Consider the following 27,183-nt stretch of genomic DNA (forward strand, 5'->3'; position numbering starts at 1 on the left):
GACCTTTCCTTCTGGTGCTAACACTGTTGCATGAGAGCAGAACCCAACCCCCACCGTGCCACAACCTCTTTTCAGGGAGTTATAGAGAGCAGTAAAGGCTCACCTGAGCCTCCTTGTCTCCAGACTGAACAATCCCAGATGCCACCATATGAATGCAAATTAGTAAAAGGCAAGAATGTTCTACATTGATATAAAGGTGTCTCAAATATAACAAGTACAATTGAATCTGGCAATGCCTCTCTTTCTGCACCTAAGATTGCTCTTAGAATATTAGCATCTATTCAAGATTCTACTTTTAGTATCTTCTGAACATTAACATCAGCCAATCATTTTACCCTAAGACTCCCACTGAAACAAGTTAATTTCTTAATGAATGCAAATTATCCATAGTTCTCAAAAAAAAAAAATAAAAAAAAAAAATTAATTTTAATATAGAGAATTTTTATACCTGTAAAAATCTAAAAGTAAGCAATTTCCTATTGAAGTTTATTGCAAGCACTTCAACTAGGTAATAGCATTGATACTCATTGGCTTAGTTCTTTATTTTATGGAGAAAATGTACAGAAAAACTCACTCCATTTATCAATCCTTTGGGAGATTTTCATTACTGGCCTTATATAACAGCAATTGAAGATAGAAACAAAATATTATTTAACAAGGTTTTATATGACAGCATAAAGAGTGACTGCTAGCTGAGTGTTGATTCAGACATATTTCTGCTAGGGTCACTTCCCTGCCAAAATATACTTCCAATAACCATATATAAATTTTATTTTTTATAAATAACCACTAAATGGTTGTATAAACAGAGTAAACTGTGGGTAACTGTAGCTTATAATGAATATCTGTTGTAGCAGCATTAACAAATACCTTGCTCAGACTGACTGTTGGTTGGTGGCAAACCAAATGATGTTGGAACACATCAGTGGTTTCCCTAGTGAGAAATCTACATCCTCCCTACATCAGCTTTCACACTACTGAAGTATCCTTCATGTCTGTACTATTCAGATGTTCAGCTTACAATTCATAAAAGAGTAGCCAATGACCCAGAAAGTCACTGTGGCAAGACTGCTCCTATACCCTGCCCAAAACATAAACACATAAAACACACGTATATAGGAGGCAGTGTGATCTGAAGTTTGAAATTGGACTCCAAGACTTTAAATAAATAAATAAATAAAAATCAGCTGCAGACACTTTGTGTGACCTTGAACGAGTCTTTCAACATCCTTATCCTCAGTTCCCTCTAACTAAAAAGTGATTGAGAGGGCCTTGTGAAGGTTATTGATTGATTGCTGTTTGCAAAGCCTACTGAGATGCCACTGGGAAACGAATTTAACTGTATGTGTTTAAAGAATCAACGTATATTATTACATTATTCCTGAAATAATAATAGTTGCAGACCATTCTGCAAACAATGGGTGACATCCAGTACAGTACACCAGATCTTGTAGCAGCAAAGTTGAAGAAAGGAAGACGAAAGATGGGAACTATTAGTAATAGGTGAATGGTTGGACTTGATGATCTTCTAGGTCTTTTCCAACCTCGGAGATTCTATGATTCTATGAAACCCTTTTGTAAGAAGGGTTTGAGGCCAAGGGCTCCAAGGAGAATTAGAATTAGGCATCCTTACTCCTAAAGGAACCATCCAGTTAAGTCCTCACATTAGCAAGCATTCATGCAATTTTCTTCAGGTAAATCACCAATTCCTTCAAAAAGCTATGTTGTAGTTTTCTTGTTACAAAAAACAGTTTTATTTTTATGCTTTCATCAACCAGATATATGTTTAGGTAAATTCTGATTTCCCACCTATGCAAATACAGATGTATTTTACACTGACGCATTTACAATTTCAATCTCTCTAAAACATCATTTAACCAAGACTGATTATTATCTGCACAATGATCAGAGGAAAGAGAAAGGAGATGTCAAGCATTCTTGGAAGGACAAATCCTTTTATTATAGGATGAAGTGAGCATTGAGCAAATAGTGGGTGGAGTTTCAGATATGCTGATTCTAATGGGATAAAAATGTAAAATGGCAGAGGAAAACTTTGTATTTTCAAGAGCTTCAAATATATTTGAATTTGCGTGGGCCTTTTCCTGGTGAGGCTTCGTCGATGCCCTGGGATGGGCAGATTCACGTGGCCACCTGCATGATGAATTTAGCCCATTGCTTCTAAAAAAATTTAATGGCACTTTTCTTAGTTTATTCCACAGCTCAAGCTCTTTGCATCTTAAAGTAACATTGTCATCCCTACTTCTCTGTGCCCAGTGTATTTTTACCACTGCAAATTATCAGTGAATTCTATCAGCATTTTGCTATTGGTGCGCTCTCAGATAATTATGTAATTAAGATTTGCAATAAACTACACAGAATACAAAAGTGCCTTTCCTCAAGTATTTTGCTCTCAAAATAAAGTCACCTTGTTTCCCCATCATATGAAAATTTACAGTAACTACTTCTACAGAATAACAGAGTTACTCTCATTTTTATAATCCTTTTAAAACAATAGCCAAAGATCAGGCTCTGGTACCTTTATTGACAGAAAATAGCTCTGAAATCTGAGCCTCATCCAATTGACTTTGACAACTTGCAGAGTAAGACTATTAAATTAACTGAGTCACATCTGTGAATTCTGAACAGAGGTTCCCAACACATGGTTTAACACCTTTGCCACTACTGTTAGCAAATATATGTATTTATTTATTAAGCGTTCGACCTTTCAATAGATTTACAGTCTATTCTAACAATGAGAAAATGCATCCAATCTGTCAAAAAATGATATAGCATGCTTCTACAGATACAGATATTAACCAGGATACAGGCATTTACAGCTTAATTTTCCCAATAGACCTATAATATCACCTTTAAATGGAGTTGACAGTTCCTCCCATCTGTGGTAAGAACTCAGTCTGCTTAGCAATAAAAGCTGTGGTCTGAAGCTCATTCCCTCCACCTGTCTCACACAGAAACAGCCAAAACATGTTCTACTTACAGTTTTGTTAAATTAAATAACACCCATCAGGGACTGAACAGAAACTATTACTCTTCTTTTGCATAGAGCCATACCATTGATATGTGCCCTAACAGAGCTATATAAACAAAACAGAACAGCCAACTCCCAATATTTGACCTTGATTTCATATAATGCACCCAAAGATAGATTCATAGACATTTAACAAGGGCTTTGCATTCTTTTTTTTTCTTTTTTTTTTTTCCACTGGTCACTGTAGCAGCACACTCAAGGGCTATTAAGCTTTGCTAAGTTTAGAACATTACATCTGCTTCTGAAGTACGTTGGCTTTTTCCAACTCTAAACGAACTACTGAAAGGCCTTGGGAAGCTTTTCACTATTAGAGCACACACAGCCAACTTGTAGCCACTGGAAAGGTGTTTTGTACGTTTGATGCAGACGAGGGGCCTTGGGGAAGGGTGGGATGATGAAGAATTTTTTTTATAGATACTGTTTTTAAGATAAGAGGATCCTTCCCACAGGTAATGTTATAGAATATGTTTAACAACATAAAAGCAGAAAGGAAGATAGGGGCCAGAGCAATCACTAGGAATTCTAAGCTGTTCAGGTCCAGGGTCCTTCCTGTGGCTAAAGCCATGCAGCAGTTATCCCTTAGTCTACCTGCAAGGGGAAAAACTCAAGTCTTTCAGTACAACAGCTTATCTGTGACATAGGAGATTCTACCATCTTAAGCCATTCCTATTGATTCTGAATGCCCCTTTTCCACACCTGCTCTCACAGGATTGCAGACACTCCCCTCCCTCTCCCTGAGCTGCAGCACACCCACATCACCCTCACAGCTGTTTTCAGACTCCTGAATTAAAACGTAAGTGGAGCTCAGAGCACTTGCATGATGAGTTTAATCATTACAACCTGTGTGGATTTTAAACAGCATCAGTAGTCCTGAATATTGCTTTTTTAAAGAAATGTGAAAGCACATTTATTTCTTCTCTTTACACATTTTTTTCCACTCTGTACAGTGTTCAATTAAAACAACAGCTTCAAGGACACAACAAACAATAAACATGAAATAAAAAGAAAGGAGCTGATGAGGAAACTCAACTCTAAGCTGCTAAGTTGAATTCACACAAACACAGACAAAACACAGCAATTCTTACAGCACTTAAGAAAGTTTATCAAAGGTTGTGACTTGGCCCACTTGGCTGACATTTAAGCTCCAGCACGTCTCCATCCAAGCCTGAAACTTGGCAAACAACACAGGTTTCCTTTTCTCCTCAGTGAAGTATCTGATTTTCTTAGAGTGTTCAAACAACTGAGACTCAGATCACTTTTGCTGCGTAGATGTGAATTGATTTCACAAGATAAATCACAAGCTCAAAAAAAAGAAAAACCAAGAAAACCCACCAAAGTTCCAGACTTACAGTAAGATAAGAAGCCAGAGCTAAAGCTGAATCACTATTAACATTCTCCACAGAGGCAGCAAAAGCAGCCTTAGACTTACCTACACGTGGGCAGCAGCAGAAGAGACTGTCTGGAACCAGAACGGGCAGCCACAGCAACTCTGTGGGGAGGCACGGGCTGAGCCAGGATGTCTGTACAGCCAGAGTAGAGCTGGAGAACAGCACTGCTGTAACATTATTTAAGAAAAGAACAAATCACCCTGCTCCGGGCTTAAATAGTGTTCCTGGGTTCATGGCCAGGTGTGAGGAGGCCCCAGGTGTAGCTGCTTAGGGCAATTAGAGCCCTGCCAATAGCAGTTTGTCTTGGGGATGGCTGGAAAACAGGTGTGTGAGCTTAGGTGGAGTTTCCAAATCAGGCAACCATCTCCTCAGAGTTTCCGATGATTTTCAGTATTAGAGCATTTTTCCTCTTTTTTCAAATGGCCTTGTAGTTAAGCCCAATTTTATAGGCATTGTTTAATCCTGATAACTAACACATGAATTTGGCATTGAACTTGGAGTCAGTTACAAGTGGGAAGCTGGAAAATACCTCTTTGGTTATATAGTTTGTCCCACGCCAATGGAAAGTCATTCTCCAAACCTTTCTGTTCTTTGAAACCATTCAAGCCATGAGACTTTCACTATTTCTCTCCAGAGGTAACTCTACACCATGTGAGGAAATGTTTCCTACCAGTCAGCCTAAATTTTCTTCTGTTTAATTTCAGGCTTTTTCTCCTAATACTGCACCCCTTAGACATCTTAAAAATCCTCTCTCTTTGAATGTTTGCGTCCTTACAGTATGCTAGACAGTTCACATATCCTCTTTAGTCATTGTTTCCTCATTCAGATATTTCTGTTGGAAAATAAGCTCGGCAAAGATCAGAAGACAGCTCTGTTACCATCAAATCTCCTGTGAATGCAACTGGAAAAAGAAAAGGTCCTCAGTTAAGTAATTCATTGTGCAAATAGCACACTTTGCAGTTGACAGTAATTCCCAGCATGGTGATTCTCAGAGGATCTGCACATGGAAATCTCTCTCTGGGATGGAGAAAGAGCTGGAACCATCTTAAGAACTGAGGAGGATTATAGTGAGTTCTCATCACTAAAGCACATACACTGGGTTATCTGAAGCTACTCCTGGCTCTGTCATCAAGCTACTGTGTGGTCTCTCATGCCTTTGTTTCTCTCCAAAAACACTGCCCGTGAAATGCTTTGAACTCTGAAAGCATCATCTTATGTACAACATACATGGGTGAAATACTGAAGAAATTAAAAAATTATTCCTGTTTACTTGATGATGAGGAATACAAGCAGTTCTCCAGCTTAAAGAAAAAAAATCACAAAAAAAGTATGTATAAAGTATGTAGGGTGGTGCTGATGTTCCAGGTTGGACTGGGAAGTGGACACACAAATGGAAATCTGTCAGATGATATAACAGACTACTTCCTTGATCCCCATTCAGCACATGGAGGAATGATGTAGGTGGTATTTGAAGTGTGACTAGAATACCTTGTGTGGAAGCAGTCTTCGGGCAAATTTCAGCAACACAGTGCTATGAGGAGATGAGAAGCACCATTTGGTTTCCATGGTCAGTAAGCTGCTATAGCAACTACATGACTCACCAGCACCAAAACCCCAAGTCAAATTTTATACTGGGTTCACAGTGCCCGTCCCTGCTCACTCATCAATTCCTACAGATAGAAAGCTTGCTAATCATTTCAGCATCGGCACCCAAACCAGCTGCATTTTCTTGTTGTGACCCAAATTCCACAGTGGGATTTGGATGAACTGCAAGAAATTGCAGCTGGATTTTCAGACTTACATGGGAAGAAAACCAGAACAACTTTCTGCAAGCCAGAGGGAGATTTCTCAACTTCCATAGCTAAAAAGCTAGAATAGGAACTAGTTTGTATGAAGATGAACATTATGAAGTACAGGCACAGGAATATACTATCCATTACCTCCAATCTTTGCTTGGCATCCTGGTCCTGGCCATTCACAGCTGAACATAGATATGGGAATGTTTCTGAGGAACAGAGCACTCTATGCCAGATTTGACTAATAACAAATGTATTTAGCAGCTAACAAATGTATTTACCAGCCAAAGGAGATGGCCCTGTGCTTGAGAAAGTACCTCAGAAAAGATAATTCTTCCTCCACTTCATCAGTCTCCCAGATTGGTTCTGTTACAGCTGATTTCTTCAAAGCCCATGGCCATTTGATTAGAGTAATACAAGGAAAGCAACAAAGCCATGCTTCATCCCTCATCTCTTTACTGACAGACCAGGTAATTATAATCTGAGCACACCTATAGGTTATGTGCTATCACTAGTGAAATTAAATCATCTACTGTCAAGTGAACCAGCAACTGAGAGCCAGGTACTGAACGCTGTCTCCTTAACCACATGATGATTCCTTTTTCTATATTATTTTCCTATCCCTTATTACTTCCTGAAAGACAAGGCTTAACTTTGAAAAAGTACATAATTATGAACATAAGCTGCACAACATTTTTTGCTCTCTTATCATAAACCATCCTATGGAAACTTAGCAAAAATTGCCATCTCTACCAAAAGGACTTTCCAGATTAATTCAGCATTGTTGCTAACATTCTATGGCAGTTACCATGATGAAATCTGCTCTCTGCCCACACTAGCTGTATTAGAAATGTTATTGTCCCATACATTTCTTATCTTTCAGGTAAGATATTCTTATCTACTAACATGACCTGCCTCATTTGTAAAAATGTTATGTACTACAAGTACTAATTTTGACGAAGCACAGAAGAATAAGCCTCTATATTACAACTGAAAACAAACAGTAGTGAAATCACTAAAGTGAGCTAATAAGGTCCAGCAAAAAACACGAATCCCAAAGCCCAGCAGTCAATATTTGTAAAATACCGAATGGGAGAATGCCACAGAGTAAGAGACAAGATGAGACGAAGAACGTGTCAAGTAGAACAGATGCTGCAAAACCAACACAATGGCAAAAATAATTGTATGTTAATCTAAGACTCAAGAAGAAAAAAAACACATGTTAGCAAGTTTCAAAACAGCTGCAATTAGCTATGGACAATAGAATTTGCAATTGTAAAAATCCCTCCTGAATATCCAGCCACAGGAGAGGTAAATACACCCTATTCCAGAATTCATATGTGGATGTCTCCAACTGATTGCATAACACAGCTGAGTACCTGAATAATCACATTGACCTAGTCTTATACGACTCCCAGACACATCACTGCTGATCAGCACAGACTATGGCAGCTAAAGTAGTGCTGAGCTTCACCTACACTTTCACATTTAGAAGACCAAAGGCAGCTCCCCAATCCTTTTCAGTATTCAGACTTCATTTGTTAGAAGAGTTTACAGAAGCAACGTTAAATGTGCACATCCAATAAAAAAATCTCATCCGGTAATAGAAGAGACCTAATCCAGGAGGCCTGAGCTGTCCATGCTTGAGTCAGAAATTAGCACTCATTGTGAGAAATGCTTCCAAAAGTGAAACATCAGAAGAAGAAAAACATGATGACAACTCAAAATATTCTTAGTTCAGTTAAATATGTTAAAAAAAATGTGTATGCAAACGTGAAATTTCATTTAAAAACACATGGAGATATTTGCAATTTTTGACCTCTATGATTATGAAACATGAAAAAAAATAAAGACTTGGACAGCATAACTTGAAATATCATAGACTGAGGTCTTGCCCTCTCCATCCTAAGAGCCTGTAAATAATATTTCCCTCCTAAAACATTTAATTTTACAAGAAATAATTATGAGACAGCTGTGATTAAACAGGGGCATGATGTTACACACAGCAGACAATTCCCACCAGGAATTAATGGCCTCTGAAGGTAAAAATTATTTTTTTCTCATTTTTTTTTTTTTTTCTGTTAGAATTCAACCTCCCTCTGTTTTTCAGAAACCAAAAAGACAGTTTTTAGCTCAGCTTCACACTGACCTTGACAAAGGTTCACCCAATAAAAGCAGAGTGAGTCCTCTGGTAAAAACACAGCAAAAGACACCTATAGATAGTCGGAAGTAGGAGGAGATGGAAGACTAGGCCAAACACAGATCACTTAAAGACTAACTCTGATGTCTAACTATGATGGATTTTGAGCACTGATAAGGGTGAGGCTGAACAATTCACAGAGCTGAAGAAGAAAGTATGAGCATGCTTTGCTCTCTCTTTGCTGTATACACATACACACACAAACATATACATATTTGGAGAAAACATTACCATGAAAAGGATTTCATCGCTATTTTAAGCTGTCTTTGGCCAAAAGTTTCATGATGTTAAAGAATGAAAGAAATAAAGCTCAGTCCTCAAGGAACCACAAAACAACAGCCCTCTCAGACAAACATGTAAAGAACCAGAAGAAATCCGGAAAAACACTGAATGTAATGTTTTTAAATGCTTTGGCTGAATTAAGGTGAAAGAAAGCATTTAAGGAGTGTTGAATCCTATTCAGTTACACTTACACTGTTGTACTTACACCTGATTGGCAACATTTGAAAAACCAGATTCCTATTTACACCTGTAACATAATAAGTGGCCTGGGAAAACAAAAAATAAAGCTAATTGAATGCCACAGCTAATTTGTTTAGTCACATCTTGCAGCTGAAATGAAAGAACACATTTAGTACATGAACTTGTACATGAAACTCGTACATCCCTCTCCAGTAATTTTTTTTAACCTCCTGAGCTGGACCCAGCTGCTTCTCATACGCCTGTAACAAACTTTGTGCCAAATGAACTGCTTATATATTTTTCTAAACAAGCCCCCACTTTACTTTTTCCAATCAGTCCAGACAGATGGCAAGTAAAGAAAACACTTTAGTGTCAATCTGGTGGAGACCGTCACTGAAGTGCTTTTGCCAAGAAGAAACAGACTAAACATGAATGAGGCCAAATAGAGAAGCTTGTTTTACAGGCTGGAGGTACTAGACTTCTTGGGACTTACAGGAATTCAATAGTAGCTTTAAAGTGCTCGCAAAGAACCACTTCTCCATTTTGCTGCCACGTGGAGCTGCATATCTAACTGGAGCAGCAAGATTCAGTCTGCACAACAAGGATGGATGCTGCATTTCTACAATCACTGGCTGATAATGTTTATTTACTAACATAAATTAATTGTTACTCTCTTGATCTACACAGTAGTTTCAGCATCCCTCAGAACCAGTATATTATTTATCAGTACAAAGAATGAACTTTGAATAATTTGACTTCAAAATTATGGAATCAGTTGCTCCTATTCAAAGCCTTCAGTGTTTGTTTTTTGAGCAGCATTTGAATGAATATCACATTGGTTGACATGTATATCAACTCCAGCCTTTTATCTCTTGTGTCTGCTTTTGTGAGTGCAGATAATTAAGTCGAGGAAAAGGAAAAGAGATTAGAGAAGACCCAAAATAAAATAAAAATGTTGTTTGGAAAGGTGCTAGACTTTGCCTACAAGTCACAGTTCATTATGGTACTTCTGTAGTACCTAATATGCCTTGCACCTGAGATGCAGTACCTCCAAGTACAGCAGAATCAATGCTATTCACTTGCCAATAGCAAACCAGGTACAATAAGCACTGAAACAAAACTAGTCTAAGTGCAGCACACTTACATAAAGAAGTTTCAGACAGGGTGATTAGATACTTATCATCCAGGCTTTATCAACAGGGAAAGGATCACTTAAGCAAGTACAGAGTGTACAATAGAGTATTTAAATCATTGAGTAAGATTCATTTTAAACCTTTATCAGAGAAAAATGTCATCAGTTACCCACGTGCCTCAAACTCAGGGATTTTTGTAGAAACCAGAATCATTCTTAAGGCACTTCAAAACTGTTGTTATTGGTAAACCTGAGATTCTCTTTCCTTCAAAAGGAAAAAGCTGCTTGACAATTTGTAGTGCTGTTTTAAATGCACCTAAACTACCATAAGAAAAGAGGGTCAAATGTGCAATTTGCATCAGCATTGCCCTCTCCAGTAACTGGTGGAGATGCTACTGTGTCAGCAGAATACATACAATGTATTTTGAACCATCAGTGCAGAATTACATTGAGCTGTTTCCAAAGATAAAACAAGCTCACTACTTCACATTTCTCACAGCTTCTACCTTCTGTTCTTTATTTTGTCATTTGTAGTACTCTTTCCTCATCTTGTTTCTTTTATTGTTTATATGTTTTTCCACTCATATCTAGTCATCTGTGAAAGAATACAGGATACATTTCCTCTTCTAGTGGGCCAGATCTAGGGGAGGTCAGTATGCTGGATGGAAAACATCTGGATATTCAAACAGCTCTGTGATAAGCACAGCTGAGAATAGGACAACATTTGTTAGAAAAGTAGCTCTTCAGAGAAGTCATACCTAATAATACTGAAAATTATTTTTATGTCTAAACAACTACAGACAGACTGAATTATTTTCCCACACTATCTCATTATAAACTAGTGTTAGTTTTCCTTGTTTCCCCATAAGAGTATTTAGTATATTAGCATATTCACCAGACACTGTAATTTTATGTCAAAGCAGCTACAAGCCTACAGAAAAGCTCTGAAAGATAGAGATACAGATGAATAATCAGGGATCAGTTTAAAAGATATACACAGAAGACAAAGCTTCAAAAGATGCTATTAAATAGATTGCTCTGTGGTAAGGACATTCAGTAAACAGATTATCTCTAATAAGCTTATCCTGTATTAAACTACTAATGAGCCGATGCTGTGATAAGACAGTTCTCAAAGGCAATGAATTATAGACATAGAATTATAGGAAGGGAATAAGAGCAAGATTTCCTTTCTCCCACACCACCACTTCTAATGAGCACAGGCCTGTAACTTGATGCACCAGGTAAGTCAGTCTGGTAAAAGCTGATCCAATTAAGTATTAGAAAATTGTTAGGACATGACAAAAAATGACCACTCTCAAAACCACCTGTTCAGTTTCCAGTACTTTCACAGAAGCATGGAAAGAGCAAACTCAGTAAAAGCTGTGACTGAGATTGCATTTTGGAATGAGAATGTAATGGTTTCACCAAGAAACTCAGAGGTCAAGAACTGTATAATGATAATTACAAAAACTGCAAAACTCATCCAAGTTGGAAGTATATTTTTCCTGTCAGTAAAATCTTAAGATAATGAGAATGAAATGATCAGAGGTGGGAAACTGACTTGAACAGAACTTGACAAAAAGACCCATTTGGACTCAGATATATGGTATTTACAATCATCCCTTTGAACTGAATAATGCACTAAAACCTGTGCAAATCATATACCAGCTTCTATTTTTCATAATAGAAGAGGTCACGCTATTTCCAGGGTCACCAAGCATTCACTTCCCAGAGCAATCCCTAGATATAATGCACGTGATTTCTGAATACTGAATCATCCAATCTTTAAAAAATGTTTCTATGAGTGCAGTAACAAAGTCAGCATTGATATAACATCAATTTGCTGCAAGCTATAAGGAAATCATTCCATCATTTCCAACATATGCCAACACATACTTGATTTATGAAAAGGTCAGGGAGCAAAGAAATTCTCAAACCAGTGAAAAACATGTGAAATAATCAGAAGGAAGACTAGATTGGAGGAAAAAAAAAAAACAAAAGAAAAAAGATTAGCAATACTGAAAAAGCAGCAGGTAGACACAATAAAGAAAGAGGCTGGTGAACAGAAAGATTTAGCAAAGCTGGGGCAATTATCCATTAAGAAGTAAATTCTCAAGACACATTACAAATAAGCATGTCCTACCAAATCTAAGTAGGAATGTGCCAATTAGCAGTGCAAACATTCCAATTCCAAGAGTATCTGGCTGTAATGGTGTATCTCGAAGGGCTAAATCACAAGGTTCACGATGTGGACTTGGATGATACCGGTGCTCCAGCCAATTCTTAGGGTACCTTTTCAGAATCAGATTAGGTGTACAGCTCTAATGATGGCTGAGAAAAAGGCTGTCATGCAGAGCGGTGAAAAACAGCTTCGAGTTTCCTTAAGTTTTCACTATGTATTTTTCCACCCTCCAGAAAAAGCATGTTTGCTAAACACAAACCATGTAACCTTGTTGTAGTGGATAATGCATTAATTATACAGTTCTACAATTAGCAGCTTTGAGATAAAAATAAATAAAAAAGTTCACAGGTTTGCAGGCTGTCACAAGAAAAATCCACAAAGTGTTTCTTTCTGTTTATTTAATCTGCTTGTGGAGTTGCTGCGGAAAGAGAAAAATAATGATGCATAGAAAAAAAAATCCTCCTGAGAACCCAGTCATTGATTAAAAAAATGTTAATTAAGAATGCATGCCTTCAGAATGATATCTAATTTGGCATACAGGGAAAAAAAAGCATCTAAGAGAGAATTAAAAGCGAGTCCCATGATAAAGATGCTTTGGTTTGGATTAAACTGCTAAAAGCCTCGGTCTTTAAACACTGTAGAAAAAAAACACACCTACAAATACCAGAGGGAGTATTAGCATTGTAGAGAAAAATTCTATACAATGTGATATCTTATAATTGCAAAGACAGTGGAAATAAAAAGTTTAATAAATCACTTTTCCTCCAATCCTCGAATATTTTTGCCTTCCAGAGTTCTCTCCTTTTTCTTTTTTTTTTTTTTTTTTTTTTTTTTCTTTTTTTTTTTTCTTTTTCTTTTTGGCTGAGTGCTTGCAGCAAAACTGCAGTATAACAAATCTTTATTCTGCAATCTTCACTGTCTGGTGAGTCACTGGAGAATAAAACCTTGATCTATAAATCGGAAAACTCAAAACCTACTTACTTAAAAGCATAGCACATACTCTCAGGCATTTAAATCCCATAGCTGGTGGGTCAGATCTCATCATTCCCATCATACTCTTTACCATGAAGCACACACAGGGTGACATGAACTTCGTTTCCAGTAATGAGAATATGCCAATAAGGCTACGATGATCAATGAGATGATTGTTCATCCAAAGAATAGAAGTGGAGAATATGCTAACAGACAGAGGGAGCTGATTCTGGCTTGTATGTGCTTGTAAGAGGTCCATACAGGCTGACAAGTTCTACACACTGAGAGTGTTTGAACAGAATTCCTCTGCTTTCCTAAATCTTACATTAACACAGTACTGTAACAAGAAGATTAATAGCCTCCTACATGCATTGGTTACCACATACCACAGCATGCTGACAGTCCATACACATCGCACAAGCAAAGGAAATGGGTGATATAGAAAACATTCCAAGGGTTCCATATTTGTGGAATTTCTCTTTCACATTAAGCAATTCCCTTATTTCAGTTATTCACAAAGATGTCACACATGCATCCTGAAAGGGCAGACTTGGCCAAAGCAAAATGCCCAACTGATCATTGTTATTCAACATCATAGATAGAAAAGAATTTCCAACCATACCAGCGTATGTGGGAAGCAGCCATCTTTCTGGGGGTTGATTCTCATACATAGTCAGATCCTTTTCCATACATATAGCAAATTTTAGTGTAAGCACTGCCAGTTTGAAGTCCCTCAGTACTACCACAATGCTTAAGGTCTTCAGATCCATAAAGACTATTTTATAATGCTATTTGCATTACTTCATATCACATGCTTTCAAGTAAGCAATTATTTCTTCAGGGTGTAAAAATATACAAATAACTCTTAATACTTCTCATTAACTCTTCTTTAGTTATTTTGCCTTCATTTATTCATACATTTAAAAATAGCACATGGAATTACATATTCAAATGTATGCAAATATACATATACATATTTACACAAATACAGCTGACGTCGCATAGAAGTGATCCAGTGTAATGAGCAAGAAACAAAATAGAGCTGTCAGCCTCCACTACAGTAATAGCTCCCGTTGGCATAGGAAAAGCTGATGAACCAGTACCATATTCTCCAAACCGGGCATCATTTCTGGTAATAATGCCCTGAAAACTGCTTTTTCAGTGCCAGGATAGCCAATGCACTGATGTCAATATCAAGCTGACTTCTTAATTCCTCTTTTCTGACCCATCTCATTTTATCATTGCTGCTGAGAGGGAGGACAGCTGTATGGGTGCCAGCACCCAGTAGGAGAAAGCAGCAGTCCTGAGATGACACTACCTTCCATCACAGCCCAAAGGAGGCCATCCCAAGGTGGTTGCACTGAGGCTGCTGACCAGCCTTAAAGCCCGTTTTCTTTTATCTGTCAAAGTCCCCTGCTCCTCTACAAACAACGAAGAAGACTACAGATTTGTTTCGGATTTGATGCTGTTTAAGGAATTATTTTCTCTTATAACAACAAGTAATTATTATTTTCACATTTGTTTTTCTTTACCATTTCTCTCAGTGAGTTCATTCTTTTGATAACTTCCCCATAAGTACAAAAGACAAAGAATATAACAGGAATCATAAAGGCTAGATTGTGGCTTAAATGCCTGATAGCAAGGGAAACGTACAGTTCAGAAATTCACCGGATACTTAGAAGGACACACCATTAGTCTGTGTAAATCCCACACACATCTGGCATAGGCTTACTTTGCTGGTACCCCTCACACCACCAACAGCTTTCTCTTTTATTTTGCATCTCTCTTTTTTAGTGCTGCTTTTTGGATGGGTCATCCAGGAGATCCATTATTTACCACTTTTGTTACACTTCTAGAGTCATTCTGAAATGAGTCACTAGAAACAAAGCCAGAGCAAATAAGAGAAAATCTCCTCCTAGATCTGTTTCGTGACTCCTGAGACCTACATACAAATAATCAAAATAAAGAAATAAAGGAACAGTTGCCAAACTATTTGCTGCTTAATATTTTGTAAATGGGGGGGGGGGGGGGGGGCAAAGAAAGATAAAAAAAAAAAAAAGAAAGAAAGAAAAAGTGCAATTAAATAAGGAGAAACATTCAAACATTTGCATCTCCCATTTTCATCATTTCCTTGGTTACCTTCTCCCAGATCTCAGCCAGTTTGTCCCTACAGGAAACAACAGTGATATTCATTGTGTGACCATGAATACACTGAGTCAGCAAAACAGTGAAATGCAGTGCAATGCCTTATTCTTCTCCATGTTGTTTACACTCAAACAAAAGGGAAGAGGGTATGTCCTTTCTAAAGGTGCTTGTTTATTCCACATCATACCAGCAACAGATCTGTTAGCAGTAAACAATACTCAATATCAAACAAAGCTATCAAAGTGCAAAAGAAGCAACTGTTTACACAACACTTGGACAAGCTGAAGAAGCAGAAGCACAGGGCAACGGGATACATTTCTCCCTTTCCCAACAACAGATGTTCCTCTTTTTGCCCTTTACCAGCAAAACCCCAGGTCCTGTTGCTGGGTCTCTCATCACATACATGAAGACTGTTGGCACAGCACATCTTTACAGATGAAAGAAGACCCCTGCTTCTGCACATTACTTGACAAGAGCCATGAGTGCCTACAGGACACTGAAGGACTGCTGCTAAGAAGTCTACCCACACAGTGCCAGGACTGGCAAATAGAACTTAGCACTCTCTTTTGTGTTTGAAAAGTACAACTACTAATTCCTGCCATTGCACGGCACAACACAGCTACAGCAGCTCAAGATTCAGATTCTAGGAGCCATAAGGCAGTGTTGCTTTGTGAAGGGTCATTACCAGCAAGATACGTCTTATTTCCTTTGCTGAGATAACTATAACTTTACAGGATAACATTTAATATTGCAAAATAACAACAGGGAATGTAGATTGCCTAGGTACGTTGCAAGCTCTGCAATCCATTCTTGCCGTCTTGTGCACAAAAAGCAAAGGGCCAGTTGAGAAAAAGGATGCCACGACTGTGCACTGAAAGTGGAAAAGTTGTAAATTCCTGCCTTAAACTGTATTTTCCAAAGAAGCCAACAGCTTTTTCTTTTTTTTCTTTTTTTTTAATTGCCTTCCATACATCTTCTAACAGGCAAAATGATTTGCAAAGATGGGCTTTCTAATCACACAACTCCAGAGCTTTACTGCCCCATGAGAAACAAGTGGTTTTCAAACCAACAGAAGAAAACTGGGGCAGGAGAGGCCTTTTTCCCCAGCCACACTGTAAGTTCTGGCAAGTAAAAAAAAAAAAACAAAAAAACCACCAACAACAAAAAAAAGCATTAAGGAAATGAAATGGAAAAGATGAAATAAAATGTTCAAACTGAAATGAAAAGAAAATGAAAAAAAAGAATAAACGGATGAAGTCAGAAAGTGCAACAGACCACAGATTCTAGTCAAAATTCTCCAAAACTGTTTTGCCAAAGGGCTTACTGAAAGTACTTGGTGCCAACAGATCCGTGTTTGTGGGAGGGAGGCTTGGAGGGGTGAGACAGGATGGAGAATGATCAAAAGCATTCCAGCCTGTGCATACTCTGAAAGAATAAAGGTACTTTAAAAACATTATGCTCAATAAGACTGTTTGGTGAGCTCCAAAGCACTAGAGAGACACCATCAAGGTTACATCACAGAAGGAGTTTAGGATCACATGAAAGATTGATATTTATGGTGAATACTGTTTTGACAAAAACATTGCCCTATGCAGTCCTTTTGACAATCCCACAGCATGTCCTAACAGTCCTTGGGGTATATTACAGCACTTGCAATTGCCACTATTGCAATGGCAGCACATAGCTCCCTGCTCAGACAGCAAATAAAATGTTGATGCTGCATGATCTGCATTTTAGGTTTGTGGGCACTGGCACACACTCAGGCACATGCTAAGTCAGACAGCTGTGTGTTCCTATCTGTGCCACAACAGCTTCTCATCTTTGTTGGGTAGGTAACAGTTTTATCTCACAAGTATTTTTAGAACATAGCAGCTGAGCTACCATTTATTACCTCTTCCCAAGTGGGATTTAACCTTAGGGCCTCAAACATTTCCCGCAAGTACTGTTTCCACACACCCTGCTTCAGCTATGATCAGTGTTACAGAAGTGACTTTTCTAAGGGAAATTTACATGTTCATATGACATGTTTTGAAATATTTAACTTCTTCGTATGTAAATTGCCTATCTCCTGCTCTTCCTAGGCCAAAACTTGTAATACTTGGGCAGAATTCCCACTGTAAGATTTTGCATTTCCTGTGTACAGTCACGGTTATATGATTTTTTGTTATTGGCATTCTACATCATAACATCAGGTAGACCACTGAGAGTTAAATAGTTAATGCTTCAGTTCCATAGACTGTCGATTTTCTAGGTACCTGATTTTCAGAAGAACAACTACATACCCCACAGGACTTCGCATTTCCCTTTTCCGTTCAGAGGGAAAGATAAAACTATTCACAAACCGTGAGACACCCCGTTTCCTTTTCTGCTTGTCTCAGCAGCATGTGCTCACTTTCAGCATCAGATTAAGGCCTTCAGTTTTTAGACAGTCTCTCTCTCATTTTTATTTGATTTATTAGCTTCAATTCCAATTATATTGTATTACACTGTGCTATCTTACATTCCACAGTCATATTTAGTAAATCAACTCTCCTCAGATTGTTGTCACCCTTTTTAGCCTATTTCCCTACCCCTTCCCCTTTTTAGCCCTTCCCCTTTCTTGGACCATGGTTGATGGATCTCCCCACCCCATCAGTCACAGAACTGTGCCGAATCAGTCTGTAAAAAATTGACAGTGTATCAGTTGGTTCAAAGTGACTCCTGTGTTCAGATTTAACAGTGCACTGATTTGCTGAACCCAAACGCAACTTGAATTCCCCAGTTTTCCTTACTGAGCAATCTAAGACTATTGGTTATCACAACCAGTTCAGTTCTGCAATTTCCAGTTCTTCCCAGATTTATTTGACACAAATGCTGATCTGTGAATCAACTCTTTCCTGCTCTTTTGGCATCTACAGTCACAACCTTAGTTAAGAATTGGCTCAGACAATCAAGCCAGTGAAAACAAGGGTAAAACTTTGACTCAAACATGAGCCCCCAGTTTTTGTAGTTCTGTTTTTAGAGAAAAAAAATAAAACAACTTCATCCAGAGATGGGCAGTTAAGTCACTACTAAGCAAAATCAACCAGACTATTTGTTCCATGGTTTTGAGAGAGGGAGAAAACGCATCATTTTTACATAGACATTCTCTGCCAACTGAACAGAGGTAGAAGCCTGAGAGTCCCTCCTGCTAAGTTCACAAGGAAGCACAGCAGCTGACTGAGTAGCTCAACAAGTCTGTTTTCCAGAGATAAAATTAAATGGTGTTGAAAAATTATATCAGTAAGAATTACTACATATTTCAAACTTTTGAGCACTTCCTTGAGTTTGATCCAAAGCCTGTGGTAGGCTTTATAAAGGCTCTCCTTGACTGCCATAACCTTTACATCAAAATTCTCCTCATAAGTACGTACAGGGATTTGGGAACCCAGATTTAAACATCCCTGGTTTTCAAAGTCTCGGACTTTATCTTGCCCTTAAGTCATTTTGCCTTCTTTACAGAGCTGGTGTGAAAACCTTATGGCACATTTATATTGTACAATGCAGAAATCCCTGCACCAGCTGGTGCAAGTACCCTGCATAGCACCATGCTGAGCTATTAGCTCGGGTCTGGGGAGTTGTGTAGATATATTAGCATGGCATTACGCCCAGGCTAATGAGCTTGGGCTAGCTCTGCTTTATACTGCCTTGATCCAGACCTAGCTCCTTGTCATTTCTGTATAGCTTCATACAGCAAAGAGCAAACTTGTCTCTGCACTGCTGACTCTTATCTGTTTGTGTGGACCCAGTACGGCTGGAACAACATTTATTTGTCTGAACTGTAAACACTCCAGTATATAAAAATGTCTGTTCCTAAACTGAAGCTTATTTATCTGTCCACACACATCTCAACCTACAAACAAACAGAGCACCTGCATTTCACAGCAGCTTCTAGTCTGTCTTCAATATTTCACATGATTATATTATGTATGAAATAATGTATTATGAATGAACCCCAGTAATTACCATTTACCTCATGTGTTCTTAGTCTTTTGCAGAGGAAAGAATGCTTCCTTTTAGTTCTATCACCCAGGTCAAAACTGTTTCTTAAAACAAGATTTACATATTCTCTCTCTGTTGGCAGAAGCTCCTCTCTTGAAAACGAGAGTTTATCACTGTAAAGGAGAAAAAAAGTCATTGGCAAGACAGGTTGACTGACAGATATTGCAATTAACTGGAAGCTTTCAATTCTTCTGCATTTTTGTGTCACTGGCAATAGTGATTATTAGAGGAACATGCACACATATGAACATAGCTGTATTTGTTACTTAGCAGTTCTACTATGTCATCACTCTGAAGAGATTTCTTTCTTCCTGCTTACCTATTCCAAATGACCAAACATATGCCTTTGATCTGCCTGAAAGGATAACTATCCTACCTAGGGTTTGAGCACATGAATAGCTAAGCAAAGCTCCTGACACAGCAGAAAGCATTTGCACGCACTCAAGATAAAGTTTAAACGCTGAAACAGAGTGAACAGAATAGAAAACACTGAATGGAGCAAACTTGTAATTACCAACAGGAGCAACATCCTTTCCTCATCAATCCTCGGGCATGCTTACATTAAGCCATAAACGGTTAGACGGTTCTTAAGGGATAGTGTTTCAGTGGTTTTTGTTTAATGCTTCAAAGCTAAATCACGCTTTCCTTTCCCAAGGGTGCAAAAGACAAAGAGGAGGCCAGATGGAGGCCTCCTCCCCTCCCTGCCACACCTGGGCAGGGGCCAGCCTCAGCGCAGTGCCCAGGGGATGCTGCCAGCCCGGCGGCAGCCCTGGAGCACTCCCAGCCAGGCTCTCACCGACCCGCAGGCAGTCCCCTCCCCCCGTGCAGTCAGGCAGCAGGGCATCTCCGTGCTCACTGCCACACCTAATATATTCAGGGGACACGATTCATCCCTTTTGAAGCACTGACATCTCTTACCGCAGGCAGCCATTCTCTAGCTGGATAGCTGCAGCCAATGTTGCCTTCGAGCACAAACACTGCGCCATAGCTGGGTCCCCAGAGCCTGCCAAAGGAGCACCATGTGCCCCAGCTCCTGAAGCAGCAACAGCTGCAGCCTTCGTGCTGCTGGGAGAAGGGGTTGCAGGTTCCCAGCAGTACACATCAGAAGGTGCAGCCGGCAGCTGGAAGGACTTCAGAGCCAATACCCTGAGAGAGGGACAGCACTTGCAAGGGAAACACATATGACAAGCTTCCAAGGCCACAAAATATCACCCTGGAGCCCAGTAAGCGTAGCATTCTAAGCCAAAAAGGCTTTAGGCTGATCTGCAACACAGTTGCACACAGGGCTGACAGGAGGAACAGGGACACGAGGCAGTTCTCAGGTGGAGCAGCACTCCCTGCACCACTGTGCCTCCACCCAGTACCAAAGGCGTGCAGCAGGCTGCAACTGGATTCCAGCAGGAGTTATTTCAGTCACAATTTGTGCCCTTATGAGAGGAAAGAACACACATGGCCAGCTTCCACACAGCAATAAAGAAAATGGTGTCATTCTGTCCCAGCCACTTCAGGCTCTCCTTAGAAATGTCAGTGCACTGCGACTGTATTGGAGGGACTCAGTCCTGAAACTCAGACTTTGTACATGGAGAGATGTGGTTGCCACGCAGGTGGCACATGACCGTAGGACATGCACACAAGAAGTGGAGTAAGACAAGGCTACAACCATGCAATGGGGCCAAACCATCCCAGCAAGGACATCACCCTGAACCCAGCAGCAAGGTCCTGGCAGGAGTACACAGAGCACCGCACTGAGAGGAGCAGACAGGAACAGTCACAGCTGATGCTATGCCCCAGCTTCAGGAGATATGTGTGCTCCCTGCACACAGCCAGGCAGACTCACTACATGCTGCAGAGACCTGCAGGCACACTAGACTCTTTCAGACAGCCAAGAGCAGCATGGTGCACACACATACATGGCTAGCATTCAGCATGAGAAAGGCTTCCTACACCAATTGTAACCTGACTGTGCAGTGAGAAGAAACCAAAATACAGATAAAAATAAAAAACAAGCTAGAAAGGATGCCATGTCACTTACTCTACTTCCTCACTTTGTTTTGTTTTCATGGCACATAATAGAGAGTGTAGTCTGAGCCAAAAGGAGAATGTCAGTGTCAGTGCTGGCTGTAGGAGAGAGAGGACACCATCACTCTGTCCTCACAGCAGCACGGATTTCACCAACCATGTCATTCGACACAGTAAGGTGCTTCAGGCCAAGTGACTCAGTGCAGTGCCTCCTCTTCTGCTACAGAATCAGTTAAAACCACTTTCCAGATTCTCTGCCTTTCACAGGAAGAGCACTACAGGAGTGGAGAACTATATTTTCCATCTAAAATAGAGCAGGGCTAACAGTTAACTTTCCCTGTCTGAAGCAACACCATAAGAGCCACTGCAGCTTGCACCAGTGAACACCAGTGCCTCCATTCACGTGTGTGGAGTTCCTGGCTGCTCCTACTGAGCTGCAGCACTGGTAGAGCCTAGAGGGCAGCCACCCTGGGGCTTAGATGAGATCCTGCTCTGCTTTGTCTGACTTCTTGCTTCTCTAGAGAGAAGAGGGCTCCATGGGCTTTTTAAGGATAGTTAAAACCAAACGGACAGGACATATTAAAGGAGAATCTGTGTGGGAGCCACAGATCTTCAGCTTGATGCAAGCCAAAAAGGCTTCCCAAATCTGGGTGGCAAATTGTTCAGTGGGCTCCATTTGTACTCAGAGGATTTATTTGCACAGCCACAGCATGAATTTCATCTATTTAGAGTTCATTACAGGTTTCACAAGGGCCTCCTTAACCCCCCTTTTCCTTTCTGTTTTCTAATGCCTACTCACCTTCACAAAAAATTTTGCACTTGTGTAGTCTCTAAACTCTGCAATAGATATTAAGGATAGGAACCAGGTATGTGATGTGGCACCTCTGCAATGCTACCAACATGGTGGCTGCTTACCCTGGCACACCCTACCTCCAAGACCAAGGCTCTATACCTGCTGAAGGTGAGCAATCCGTGTTGATGCCAGCCAGAGCCTCTAGTGCTCTGCACCTTTAGCTGGATCTGTGCAAAGAAAGGGGACTGATGCTCACCAGCCATTGTCCTATCTGAAGGCTTCCTATGGCTACATGCCTGCCCAGCCCCCAGGAAAGGAGCTGCTGATGAGCAGCTGGCAGTGGAGAAACCAACCTCAGGAACACAGCATGTTGCCAGACAGAGCACTGCCCACCTTACCAAATCAAAACTCACCTTCACGTGAACAAACTAAGAGCAGAGCTGACTGTTAAGAGGTACCTGGGAAAGGCCACCAGTATATACAAGGAAAGTGCAATTCTGCCTACTCAGCATTCACTAAGAAGGGCTTTATCCATTGCTGTAATTATTTGTCAGAATTCAAAATAAATTTGTTTTCTCACTGCTGGCAGCATCATCGCTGCTATTTCCTGCCCTTCTTCCCAAAGGCTCTTAATAGCAAAGGTATTTCACAGGCAAACACTGCTTTCTTAAAAGGCAGAGCTCATCTTATTTTAGAACCTGGTATCTATGCCAAGACTTCACACTGTGCTGAATGCATTACAACATCTACCAAAAGTGCAAAATACATTTTAAAAATGGTCAGGCAATACGCTGAATAGTTGTGGTTTCTGAATACTTGCCAGTTTTAGTTAGAGGGTTATTTTTTTTCCCCTGTATAACTTACAGGCACAATGAATAAGATATGTGTAAAAAATTCTTGCAATCTACTATATCAAAGCAACTAGATTTGCACATGCATTTGTTCAGTGAAGCACATCACACTCAGAACTCTCCCTGTACTTCCCTTACAATAATACGTTGTTATCCCTTTTCAACTTGAAATACCACTTAAAGAAGTTATCTTTGCTAGTTTTTCAAACACCAGTCAGCGTCTAGAATACAAGAAATTGCTTATCTGGGGGAATAGGATGCTGAGAACAGTAGGGTAAAAGGTGCTAATTCTTGTTAATTTGAAAAACAACAAAAACAAAAAGAAAAAAAAAGGAGGGAGAAGGAGGAGGAATGAAAAATAGCAAAACGTGGCCTGGAACAAGTCAGAATAATGAGAGCGGTCTGACTGCTAGAATTACCTGCAAATACCAGTTTGCAGAAAGCACTGCAAATACAAACCAGACAGAGGATTCAGGAATCGGATTCAGCTCTCATGAGAAATCATGATGTGAACCTTTCCTGAATTCCAGTGTAATTCTGATTTGAGTATGAAAATAGATTTGTGTGATTTTTTCCCATTACTTTTTCATTATGGGTGCTTCTGGGGAAAAAAAAATGAAATAAAAACAAATGGCAAAAAAAAAACCAACCCAAAAAAAACCAAAAAAAAACCAACAAAAAAACAACCAAAAACAAGAACGAAAACAAAAAAACACACCAAAAACAAACAGCAGTAGGAAAAGCCAGCAGAGCAGCAGGCAGCCTTTGTACAAGAGACTGAAACAGGATCGGGGCTCTCCCAAAGGAGAAGCAAATAGCTGCAGATGAGTCGAGTAAGAGAAATCTAGACAAAAGCAGAAGGCAGTTTAAAAGATGTTTAACAGCCCAGCAGTAAGTACTGCTGGAACCCTGATTTCATGAAGCAGATTAAAGATGACAGATCAGAGGGTGTGAAACCAGTGCTGGTTGGTCACTTTCTGACAAAGTTGTTTTTCAGAAGAAAACGTCAATTAGTTGAAACCAAAGCTTTTGGCAGGGAAATACGTACTGACTTTGGAGCGTTTTCTTGGGCACACCATAGAAGTTCTAAGCAGAGAAATCATGTCCCCAAGAGCAGCCCATCACTAGGCCAGTGCTCTGGCATGGTATTCAAATCCCTGAAGTGAAGGCAAAGAAGTACCCAACTAACAGTGCCTCTTGATGGTGGGATGATCTGTGATATCCTGTGGATGTAGCAGCCTAACAGAGCTCTTCTCAAGTGAACTTAGCCCAAGCTAGTAAAGCCCTACTGCCCTTCTGATGCACCTGGATCATTTTCACAGAGCCCTGTGGTGTTCCTGCACCTCCTTCCCAGCTGTAACTACCTCACCTGTGTCTGGCCTCCTGTACACCCATACCCTCAGCTCTCCTAAGGGTGAGACATACATCTAGAAAAAGCCATACCTGTTATATACATATCACTATTAGTTTTGCTTAAATTCTATCACTTCATTTTGAGAATGCAATTAAAACACAAACTGCATTCATACACTGTATTATCTTATGTATGCAGTTTACAAAAAAAAAACCAACAACAAACACATATAAATAAAAGTTCAAAAGCTGAAAAATAACACAAATAATTCTCATAAGCGAAACAGGAAAACTAAGAAGAGCTTTTAATACCTTTCCTCATCCAATGATTGAAAGCTGTATATCATGTGAACACCTTGCCCAGTTGGTTTTTCATCTCCCCCCTTAGTTGTTCAGAAAGCTCTACTAACAGACCATTTGAAGTTGCACTACCCAGGAGAAAAGGCTCACAGCAAAGATGAGCAGACACCTTAGCTCAGTACCAGAAATGGTCCCAGGTGCACGCAAACACCTCAGGAAGGTTTCAACATATGTACAGAGAACAAACACCTACAGACTTCCATCTTTTCTTACTCAGAAACGTCTTGCTGGTTCTCATGAGTCTTGAACAAGTAAAACTCCTGAGGAGTCACACACCTGGAACTGGTTCTAGGTCTTGGAACACTGACTGCATTAAGCCGCTTACATCCTTATTGAAAATAGCTCAGCTACTGCATTTAATAACAGTATTACTCACTCCTGCAAGTTAACGTGCTAACTATTTACAGCATAATCTACAGTCTGACCATTAGTCAGCTGTTAAATTCTGCCTCATGATAAAATAAGGCTTAGATCTGCTTCTTGAGCAAATATGATCAAACTCACAAAAAGTGAAAGCAGATGGGAAACACTATTGCAAAATTGCTGCAGAAACAAAGGGGAAAAAAATCAATGGTGTAATTTTAATGAAAATAGAATTCAGATGGAATGAGATAATGTGCAAATCATTTGGTGAAAAATACATCTCCAAATATGATTTAAGAGACATTTCTGTGCCATGGTTACACATTTAATTTCCAAAACCATGAAATGTTCCATTATTGTAATAGCTTTGATTGGCTGTGATTCTGCCAGCAAAACTGCGACGGTATTGTTATAATGATAAATTTTGCTGCAAGAAAAGGGCTATTATATAAGAATGACTCTTTCAGATATTTATAGAGTGAGAGTTTTTATTTATTTATTTTAAGAGGCTATAATGAGAGAGGCTGGATTGAAAACAAAGAAAGAAGGAAAATTGGGGCCAGTCAATATAATGCTCTCAATTAGCCCAAGTTTTTCATACTTAAATTTTTTCTGGGCTTCAGGAAAACACAAAAGGAATCTATGGCTTATATATTTATTTTTTTTTCAAACCTGTTTTTTGCCTCTGTTATGACTGTGCACTGATTCTTTTCTTGCTTCCTTTCTGTCTCCTTTATCCTGTCCTCGCTTTTCAGCCTCTTGATAGTTTGGGAATGAAAATATGTTTTCCTGCCAACCTCTTCCCTTTGCTTTCCCCATTACTATTCAGACAGCACAACAATTTCTCAGAAATGACCTGTAAATATATTAATATCTAGCTAGCTAACAATCCATCCATGTGTACAGATAGTCATAATGTAACTATGTCAAAACCTGAGTGAAAATTAATGTCAAAGGTCACGACATAGCAAACAATTCCACCACAATAAGCCTCAAAAAGTATATCTAATAAATGTAATATTACATATGAAGTGCAATAAACATTTCTTGCAGAGGCGCATTTTCATTTAAATTTCACAAGCGTTGTGGGAAATACCTTTCATCACCAGTGCTGAAACCTGAGAGCAAAACCACCACAGGAAGTTCAAGTGTAAATTTGTAAAATAAATCTTCCTCTGTCCTTTGAGGAGCAAACTCGATTAGTAGACAAAAGTAGCAGAAGTAAAAATACAACTACAAGCATTTCACAACAAAGAAAAGCAATAAACAGGAAGGCGTACAAGCAACAGTCTGATAAAATTATATACTCTTGTACTTTAGAATATGGTCCAAAACGTTCAGATTTAGAACCTGTTAGTGAAGAAGTTAATAGATTTATGACAAGTCCAAAGAACCGGTTTCACTGTGATAAACTCTCTATTGACCTTCTTGGTATTTTCTGTTAATGCCATCATCACGTCTCCAGTCAGAGCACATAGTACTTATGTCACATCCAAGCAGCAGCCCTTTCAGGAGACATTTCAGGGCATGTTGTAGGCCATTTGGACACGCTTCCATGGTTCTAACCAAGACTCTTGGCAATAAGGCCCTCACATTCACAAGCAAGTGAGCATGGAAATTGTTCCATTAATGGATCTTCACAGACATTTTTAACTACCTTAAAATTAGCATACTACCATTTTGTCATCCCACAGAGGGTTTGAATTAATAGATATGCATCCCACCTGTGTATTATAGTCCTATACAGTCACAACCTACTTGGCTGAAACAGTTATTTAAACTCCTCACTGAACACCTTCTATTACTACAGCACACAGAGCTGACTCAACATGCCTCTCAATGCCATTCTCAGCTTGGCAGTACTGTGGGACCTTGGAGGATGACGGTGTGCTGCATGGAGGCTTTGAGAGTAAGTTTGTAGGAAGATGAATCAGAATGAGTAGTTCCAAAAAAGCCACTAGATTCTTTCCCATCTGCCCTACTCCCACACCACACTCAATGTGTTTCTTCCCACTCACTAATAACAGCTCTTGCCTCCTACATGCTATCAACACCTGACTGTCTTTTCTCACTGCAAAACAGTAAGCTCTTATAAAGC

At 39.5% G+C, this 27,183-nt stretch overlaps 1 long non-coding RNA gene across 7 annotated transcripts in view; it reads right to left on the bottom strand.

Moving 5' to 3' along the window:
- The window catches only part of LOC107318060 (uncharacterized), a 213,050-nt gene that overhangs the window by 148,563 nt on the left and 37,304 nt on the right, over positions 1-27,183 (bottom strand). For 6 of the 7 annotated variants that reach the window (XR_014933546.1, XR_014933549.1, XR_014933547.1 and 3 more), the window contains exon 4: positions 19,318-19,459. The exons of the other annotated variant lie outside the window; for it this stretch is intronic. This is a non-coding gene — a long non-coding RNA (uncharacterized LOC107318060). The remainder of the gene's footprint in view (positions 1-19,317; positions 19,460-27,183) is intronic. 7 annotated transcript variants of the gene reach the window in all.

This window comes from Coturnix japonica, chromosome 12, assembly GCF_054131305.1.
Source record: "Coturnix japonica strain WE chromosome 12, WE-NBRP24, whole genome shotgun sequence".
Taxonomy (NCBI): Eukaryota; Metazoa; Chordata; class Aves; order Galliformes; family Phasianidae; genus Coturnix; species Coturnix japonica.